Source organism: Dioscorea cayenensis, unplaced genomic scaffold, assembly GCF_009730915.1.
Source record: "Dioscorea cayenensis subsp. rotundata cultivar TDr96_F1 unplaced genomic scaffold, TDr96_F1_v2_PseudoChromosome.rev07_lg8_w22 25.fasta BLBR01000088.1, whole genome shotgun sequence".
Lineage (NCBI taxonomy): Eukaryota > Viridiplantae > Streptophyta > Magnoliopsida > Dioscoreales > Dioscoreaceae > Dioscorea > Dioscorea cayenensis.
In genome coordinates, this window is record NW_024086479.1 from 44,603 (window position 1) to 54,402 (window position 9,800).

At 41.7% G+C, this 9,800-nt stretch overlaps 1 non-coding gene across 1 annotated transcript; it reads right to left on the reverse strand.

Moving 5' to 3' along the window:
• Window positions 1-9,384: 9,384 nt before the first annotated feature.
• On the reverse strand, window positions 9,385-9,491 carry LOC120253459. The gene has a single exon (XR_005534278.1). It is a non-coding gene; the product is annotated as a small nucleolar RNA R71 (small nucleolar RNA).
• Between the last annotated feature and the right edge of the window lie 309 nt (window positions 9,492-9,800).

Consider the following 9,800-nt stretch of genomic DNA (forward strand, 5'->3'; position numbering starts at 1 on the left):
GTATGAGTTTCGCGCTTCCAGAGCATCAGGTTCGCTATGAGCGCCTGTCGAGACTCCGATTTGGATACACTCGATTCCTGGACACGAGTATACTGAGAGATCTACAGCAAGGAGATGAGCTCACTGATGAGGTCGAGGATCTCATTTCAGCAGGTGGTTGGAGGCAGTTATTGACGATTAGAGAACCAGCCATCCAAAAATTTGCACTAGAGGTGCTATCATCATTCGAGTTTGATAGATTTTACGCAAGCTTCAACAGTTTAGACACCATTCAGAATGTTATAAGTGAGCTTGCATGTGTACATTGGGGACAATGTACAACTTGGGAATTGAGACTTTATCATGGGCATGGCAAAGGTGCTTCGGCACTTGCTTGTGTGAGCTTCGCAACCTATCGGAACATTACTCCCAAGGACTTAGCTCCATCAAACACGACACTAGGATTCAGAGGAGTATTGTTTTGATTGCTTCTCCCACATATATTCTTCATTGATATACATTCTAAGTGAGCTTGCATATTTACATTGGGGACATTGTACAACTTAAGTACGGGAGGGAGTTTCATAGTGCACACATCTGTTCTATTGTTCTTGAATGATACATGCTCACATAGCCAATGGCGGTTCAGCCTAGTTGCACTGATTGTATTCTTGAGTTTTAGGAGAACTTTTAACATTGAATATTTTTCATGCTCTAGTTTTGCTTGAATGTCTAGGAATTTTTACCCGGTTTATAACTGTTACACTACTCACTTATTAGACTCTTTTGGAAACTCAAGTTTGATGTTAAAGGGACTAGTTATAGTTGTTTCTTGTGTTAAATTCCAAAAAAAAAAAATGAAAAGAAGGAACAAAATAGTTTTATTGTTTATTTGTGCTTGTTGGGTGGAAAGAGCTACCACCTATGAAGTATGAAGCTACTCTCATAAGTCGGATACTACCTATGCCCTAATGAGAGAAATAGCTATCTCATAGGATGAGTGAAAGCTACCACTCCTGTAGAAAGGGCTACTACCTCGAAAGTGTGAAAGCCACCTTAGCAGCCACTTTGGAAAGGGCTACCTTAGAGGATGTGTGAAGCTACTACCATCTTTGAAATTGTTGTCACTTTGTAGATAAATAAGTCCCTTGTACTTAGAGCTTTGAGGAGCACACCTTGTGTTGTTTTGAGTGAGTTCACACACATACACGATTTGGGGTTATTGTCCTTTTTTTGATTCAAGTTTTTTTAGCTAGAGCTTTTGATTTTTTTGTATTTATTGTTGAAATTTCCCTTAAATTGTAGAATGCTCTCTCTGTACACTTTGGTGAACCTAAGGCCAAAAGCACTTCCAAAAATTTCCTTCATCAATACACCGAATGTTTAATTTTTGCTTGAGGACAAGCAAAAGCTTAAGTGTGGGGGAGTTTGATAAGTGCTTGTGTGATATTAATCACGAAGACATTCTTTCCTTATGTTGAGCATTACTCTTCTCGGGTTTTTACACTAATATGTGTGTTTTTTTATGTTTTTCGTGCGGGTAGGGTTGTGAGGCCGATTATGAAGGAAAAGAAGCCAATGTGGATCATAATGCACCGATTTTTGGGGAAATCTTGCCAAAGTTCAAAGCGAAAAAGCGTAGGGTCGGTGTGAGATGCTAGAGTGTGTGCCAACCTCTTCGTATTCGAGTTGGCACATCCATTTTGGAGGGAGCACAAGCGTAGTCACACTCGAGCATTCCGACTTATGCACATAGAACAAGACCTCCACCAACTTGTCTATCATTAAAGATCAAGTGATCCAGACATGACCGTGTGCCCGTTTGCGTTACCCCGATGAAAGCATGGATTCTGGAAGCTATTCGGGCGGATCTTGTAGCGATACTATAACAACACTGTTCACAGCCGGTCGAGAAAATGGGAATTCAGAGAACCCCGCAGGCGAGTGGAAAGTATCACGCCCGTGTGGAAATTCCACATTGGCATGTGAAAAAAATCCACAGGCCCATGTGGTCGCCGATTCGACTCTATTTAAAAGCAGTATCAGCCCCGATTTCAACATTCTTTTTCTCCATCTTTTCCCCAACTCGGGAGAGGGTTTCGGCTATGGTTTTTAAGAGGTATTGGCTAAGGTTATGGAGAGGTCCCTACGGCTCGACATCGTCATTCTACGAGGAAGAAGGTTGGTAGGGGATCTTCCGTCGAGGTGTATCCTATCCCGGATGAGGGAATCCTTGGACTGACAGTAGAGGACTTCCCAACAAGACCATCGACCACGACCATCGAGGGGTTTTCTATGGATTCATTCCTTTTACATTCTATTTCTTTGATTGTGCTTAGCTCCATGGAGAGCTAAAACCCCTAGTGGGTACTTGGGTATTTGTGAATCCCTAGGATGTATTTGTTTCATTGAATCTCTTTATTATGCTTTCAATTAATTGATGTTTACTGTGAGTTCCAACCTTGAATGCTTGATTGTATGAACATTTCGCCTAGAGTGACACTAGGGTTGAGAGTTCTTGTTGGTAACCTTATGAGTGAGTGACACGGATGTAGGCGTTAGACAAAGCTAGGTTGGAGATGGTTGAGAGGGTGAGTCGAGAGGTGCAGTGGCGTCCCTCTTTCCCCTCAGGCGTGATAGATTCTACCTCCGTTCCTCGACTTCTTTGTGGCCATAATAGAGTGAATGGTTTAAGGGATGACCCTCATCTGGGGAGCTTAGTTGCCCGTGCAACAAGTGAAGCGGTGAGGTGATCTTAGTATCTAGGGCTTAATCGTAATTAGGGACCTTCCACCTGGACCAAAGGGTTAGGTCTATAATTAGGAAGAGATTTATCACTTGGAATCCCTAGAGCTCTTTGCAATTCTATTCGAGTGCAAGGTTGAGAGGTTATCTAATCTCTCCTCCGGGACATGTATAGAGTTAGGCATAGTTGACCTTAGATTTGGGACTATTTAATTAAGGATTTCCACGACTCACCATTGCATCGATTAGGAAGCATAATAGATGGTTCTTGCACTTGAAACAATTGTCCTAGGCGGAGCATTATCCAAGTACCCCATCTTTATCGATTGCCTTACCTCCTCCTTTACTCGTGCTCTCTTACTTGTTGCTTTAAGTTTTGAGAATTTAATCATTGTCACACTTATCACTATAGCTCTTTCACATAGTTAAGAAGCGGATTAAGTGTTTTTATTTCCTACTCCCTATGGATTCGATACCCACTCATCGGGGATTATTACTTCGACAAACCCATGCACTTGCGGGATATACATGAGGGACCTTGCCACATTACCACGAGAGTTCATGGCACGTTTCAAGCGTATTACTGCCGGATCTTAGGCGAGATGTCACCTCATCATTTGTCTTGCATCCAGGGACTCCTCGAGTCTCCCTCGGCACCTCAACATCCCCATCACCTATTCTAGCGCCCACGGGATCCACCATGTGCTTCTCCACCACGGCGGCATCGGAGGGAGCCCGACAGAGCGTGACACCGATATTTGATTTTTATTTTTACGCATTTTCTTTATTTTACATTTTTATTTTTAGACTTGTTCAATCGGAAAAGGGTTCTCCTTACGAGTTTATTTTTCATTTTGCATCTCGAGTTGTATTCATTGCTTTATCTTTTTATATACTCGAGGTTATTTTTGTTTTTCTTGTGTTTCACTGAACCCCCTCGTGTATGCATGCAAATGGTCTTGTCATCTTGGGAATTGAGACTTTGTGATGGGCACGGCTAAAGTGCTTTGGCACTTGGCCGTGCGAGCTTCACAACCCGTCGGAACATTACTCCCAAGGACTTAGCTCCATCAAAGCAGCGACAATAGGGAGCCAAGGGAGTATTGTTTTGATTGTTTCTCCACATATATTCTTCATTAATATATATTTTGAGTGAGCTTGAATATGTCCATTGAGGACAATGTACAACTTAAGTGTGTGTGGGGGGGGGAGTTTCACAGTGCACACATCCTTTTTATTTTTCTTGATTGATATACATGCTCACATAGCCAATGGTGGTTCACCTTAGTTACAATGATTGTATTCTTGAGTTTAGGAGAAATTTTAACATTGAATGTTTTCATGCTCTTGTTCTTGCTTGAATTTCTAGGAATTTTTACCCGATTTACACTCAGTGCACTACTCACTCTTTAAAGTCTATTGGAAACTCATGTTCGATGTTAAAGGGACTAGTTATAGTTGTTTCTTGTGTTAAATTCTGAAAAAAAAAAAAAAAAAAATGGAAAATGAAAAGAAAGAACAAAATAGTTTTATTGTTTATTTGTGCTTGTTGGGTGGAAAGAGCTACCACCTATGAAGTATGAAGCTACTCTCATAAGTCAGATACTAGCTATGCCCTAATGAGAGAAAGAGCTATCTCATAGGATGAGTGAAAGCTACCACTCCGGTAGAAAGAGCTACCACCTCGAAAGTGTGAAAGCCACCTTAGCGGCCGTTTTCGAAAGGGCTACCTTAGAAGATGTGTGAAGCTACTACCATCTTTGAAATTGTTGTCAGTTTTGTAGATAAATAAGTCCCTTGTAATTAGAACTTTGAGGAGTATACCTTGGGTTGTTTTGAGTAAGTTCACACACATACACGATTTTGGGTTTGTTGTCCTTTTTGATTCAAGTTTTTAGCTATATCTTTGATTTTTTGTATTTAATGTTGAAATTTCCCTTATTTGTAGAATGCTCTCTCTATACACTTTGGTGAACCTAAGGCCAAGCACTTCCAATATTTCTTTTCATCTATGCACAGAATTTTTAATTTTTGCTTGAGGACAAGCAAAAGCTTAAGTGTGGGGGAGTTAAACATGTGTTTGTGTGATATGAATGCGAAGCATTGTTTCCTTATGTTGAGCATTACTTTTCTCGGGTTTTTACACTAACATGTGTGTTTTTATGTTACTTTCATGCAGGTAGAGTTGTGAGGCTGAGTATGAACGAAAGAAGCCAATGTGGATCATAATGCACCAATTTTGGAGGAAATCTTGCTAAGGTTCAAACGCGAAGACATAGGGTTGGGTGCGAGATGCTAGGTGTGTGCCAACCTCCTCATATTTGAGTTAGCACAACCATTTGGAGGGGCACAAGGGTAGTCACCCTCAAGCATTCCGACTTATGTACATAGAACAAGATCTCCACCAACTTGTCCGTCATTAAAGAAGCAAAGCGATCCACAACGTGAACGTGTGCCCGATTGCGTCACCTCGATGAAAGTATGGACTAGGGAAGTATTTTAGGCCATGTACTGTAGCGTAACACTGTAACTAAAATGTTGTAGCAACACTGTTCATAGCCGGCCCAGAAAACAGGAATTGAGAGAATCCACGCGGGCGTGTGGAAATTCCACTGCAGGCATGTGAAAAAAATCCACGAGCCCGTGTGGTCGCCCGATTCCATCCCTATTTAAACCCGATTCAGCCCCGATTTCAGCATTCTTTTTTCCATCTTTTTCCCAACTTGAGAGAGGGTTTCGGCTAGGTTTTTGAGAGGTATTGGCTAGGGTTTTGGAGAGGTTCTACGGCTCCGACATCTTCATTCCTTAGGAAAAAAGTTGGTAGGGGAGCTTCCGTCGAGGCGTATCCTATACCGGACAAGGGAATCTTTGGACGACGAGTAGAGGACTTTCCACAAGACCATCGACATGACTATCAAGGGGGTATCTCTATGGATTCATTGTTTTTACATTCTATTTCTTTGATTGTACTTAGCTCCATGGAGAGCTAAACCCCTAGTGGGTACTTTGGTATTTGTCAACCCTAGGATGTATTTGTTTCATTGAATCTCTTTATTATGCTTTCAATTAATTGATGTTTATTATGAGTTCCAGCCTTGAATGCTTGATTGTATGAACATATCCCCTAGAGTGACACTAGGGTTGAGAGTTCTTGTTGGTAACATTGTGAGTGACTGACACACCACGACCGTTAGACAAAGCTAGGTAGAAGAGGCTCGAGAGGGTGAGTCGAGAGGTATAGGAGCATACCCTTTCCTCTCCGATGTGATAGATTCTACCTCGATTCCTCGAGTTCTTTGTGGCCATAATAGAGTGAATGGTCTAAGAGATGACCTGATAAGTGTCTAAATGTAGGTGTTTTCATATATGTATCGTATGCACTTTGCATGTATTTTGTGAGGTTTGATGCCCGTTTCGCGCTTAATCATCTATTATTTGCTTTGTAGGGCATATGGAAGCCATGGAGAACAAGAAGATATCATTTTGGCAAAAAGAGAAGAAAACAGGAATTTCATACTACCCCCATACTACCCAGTATGGGGGCCGTATGCACTGTAGCAGCGGATTGATTTGGTGTTCTGTCCAGATTTCCATACTACCCAGTATACGGGGCCGTATGGAGGCCGTATGCACCCCGTATGGAACGCGAATCTAGGGTTTCTGAGTGCTATACGACCCCCATACGACCCCTATACGGCCTATATGCCTCGATCGCTATATATACTCACTTTTATGGCTGATTAAAAAACTTTTGGCTGGCCGACTTTTGGGAGATTATTTGGGAGATTTTGGGCGACCTTGGGGAGGAGAAGAAGGGCAAGAAAGCTAGAAGATCATTCAAGCCCAAGGTCCAAGGCTCTCAAGGCAAGAAGACAACATCATTCAAAGGGGAGATCGATCACGACTTGAAGGAAGGAGAACCGCGGCTGGAGGAAGCGTCATTCGGCATTCCTTTGGTGGGGGAAGCGTCATTCGACATATTCTCGCCTCATCCTTCACCATTTCATCTAGGGAGTGTCATACTACGTCTTTGTTTCATGTTTTGCTTGATTGTATGCTTTGTTATGAGATGATGACACACTAGATCCCCCAAAGGCCACCGGGTGTTGGTGAACCTTGGGGGTTTTATCATGTATTTTTGGATGATTACTTGTTAATTCTATGATTGGGTATTTTTGAGATCTAATCCATTGTTTTTCATGCTAAGTGTTACACCAAGGAGAAATCCGTAGCTCTTTTTATGAATGATGCATGTAGATGTGACTTGCTCGCATGTATTAGGGTCATGAATGGATTAGAAGGGGATACTTGTATCATCACGCTAGAAATCGGGTGTTTGGTAGCCCTCCATGTAGGTTTAATCCGAAGAAGAGTAGGTTTATTCCTAAAGCGAGATTTCCTTGTACTTAATGCAATCGTAGGAATGTAGATTTGGAAGAAATTCCTATCTATGTTCGTATGGGATTATGGTTCAATCGCCGAGAAATTGGGGTTGTTCTAATCTTGGAATCTCATGGTCCAATTTACCCTTGCATCTTTAAATCATCATCCATGTTGCATGATAACCCCTCAAGGGGATCCACAACCATAGGCCTTTGTACTTCATTGATTCTCTTGCTTGCTTATTGCTTGTTCTCTCTAATTTGCTAGCAAATCTTGTGTTTAGTTTTATTTGTTTTTAGTAGAGTAAATCCATCACTTAAGATCTTAGGCTAGATAATAGCTCGAGAAGGAGTAATAGGAGATCCTTAGCCCCGTTGAATACGATCCTCGTGTCTTTGCACGAGGTATTACTTGGCGATCCCGTACACTTGCGGGGAAGCGAACATGACCCTCCGCTGGGGCTTAGTTGGGCGTGCAACGGAGTGAATTGTTGAGGTAATCTTAGTATCTAGGGCTTAATTGTGGTTAGGGACCTTCCACCTGGACCAAAGGGTTAGGTCTATATTTAGGAAGAGATTTATCACTTGGAATCCCTAGAGCTCATTGCAACTCTATTCGAGTACGAGGTTGAGAGGTTATTAAATCTCTCCTCTGGGACATGTATAGAGTTAGGCATAGTTGACCTTAGATTTGGGACTATGTATTTAAGGATTTCCATGACTCACCATTGCATTGATTAGGAAGCATAATAGAGGGTTCTTGCACTTGAAATGATTGTCCTAGGTGGAGCATTATATGAGTATCCCATCTTTATCGATTGCCTTACCTCCCTCTTTACTCGTACTCTCTTACTTCTTGTCTTTACTTTTGAGAATTGAATCATTGTCACACTTATCACTACTGATCTTTCACATAGCTAAGAAGCGGATTAAGTGTTTTTATTCCCTATTCCCTGTGGATTCGATACCCGCTCATCCGGGATTATTACTTAGACAAACCCATGACCTTGCGGGATATACGCAAGCGGATCTTGTCACGAGTGCAATGGAGTGAAGCGTTGAAGTGCTTTTAGCATCTAAGGCTTAATTGTGGCTAGGGATCTTTCACCTGGACCAAAGGGTTAGGTCTATAGATAGGAATAGGGTTTATCATTTGGAGTCCCTTGAGCTCATTGCAATTCTATACGAGTGTGAGGTGTTGAGATTGTTCGATTTATCCTCCGTGACATGTATAGAGTTAGGCATGGTTGACCTTAAATTTGTGACTATGCAATTAAGGATTTCCACGACTCACTATTGCATTAATTAAGAAGCATAATAGAGGTTTATTGCACTTGAAATGATTGTCCTAGGTGGAACAATATCTGGGTACCTTATCTTTATCGATTGTCTTACCTTCTCCTTTACTTACAGTGTCATTTCTTGTTGTTTTTTTACTTTTTGAAAATTGAATCTTGTCACACATATCACTATTCATCTTCCACATTAGTTAAGAAACAACTTAAGTGTCTTCATTCCCTACTCTCTCTGGATACGATACCCACTCATCTGGGATTATTTCTTCGACACCCGTGCACTTGCGGTTTACACGCATATACGGACGTGTCATGTTCTTGGCACCGTTGCCGCGGAGTAGGCGTTTAGAGATACTTTGCACTTTGTTTTCTTAGCTATACATGTATTCATTCTATTTCATATTTTCTTATTCTATCATCGTTCTGATTTTTTTTTCTTTTATTTTGGGTGTAGCTCCATGTTATGACCCTATGGAACCCCTCCATACTAATTGAAGGAGATACCGAACTTGAACATATACTGAGAAGAAAAGGGAAAGAACCTATTAAAGAACAGTCTAATCTACCTGATTTGGAAGTAGAAGAATCTGAAAACATGTTAGAACAGAATGAGCAGCAACGGACATTATCCGATTATGCCAGACCTTCAGTATTGGAGACACAATCGAGCATTGTGCGTCCCCCAATTACAGCTCAGAACTTCGAGCTGAAGCCGGCATTCATTCACATGTTGTAGCAATCTGTACAGTTTAATGGTTTAGCCGATGAGGACCCAAACAGTCATATAGAGAACTTTCTCGAGGTGTGTGATATGTTAAAGATAAATGTGGTAACGGATGATGCCATTATGTTGAGAGCCTTCCCATTTTCCTTGAGAGGGAGACCAAAGCACTGGTTACACTCCTTACCTAGAGCATCAATTACCACATGGGAGGATGGTAGAAGATTTTCTTAGCCGTTATTTCTCTCCTAGAAAATTTGCAAAGCTTAGGAATGAGATCTCATCCTTTGTATAATTGGAATTGGAGTCTTTATTTGAGATGTGGGAAAGGTTCAAGGAGCTCCTGAGAAAGTGCCTGCGACACAGATTCCCAGAGTAAATGATTGTTCAGACCTTTTACAACAGTCTGAATCTGAGTACAAGGCCACTCTTGGATGCGGCAGCAAGAGGTACATTAGGTAGCAAGACCCCCGGTGAGGCCCGTTAATTAATTGAAGAAATAGGGTTAAACAGCTACCAATGGAATGCCAGGGAGAAGAAAAAGGTGGCCGGTTTCCATGAGATAGATGTAGTGACTTCAATGGCGGCTCAAGTGGAATCATTGAGTAATAAGTTAGATCATTTAACTTCGAACAGAGTAGCGGCCGTGATTACTTGCACCGGGTGTGGTAGAGGACA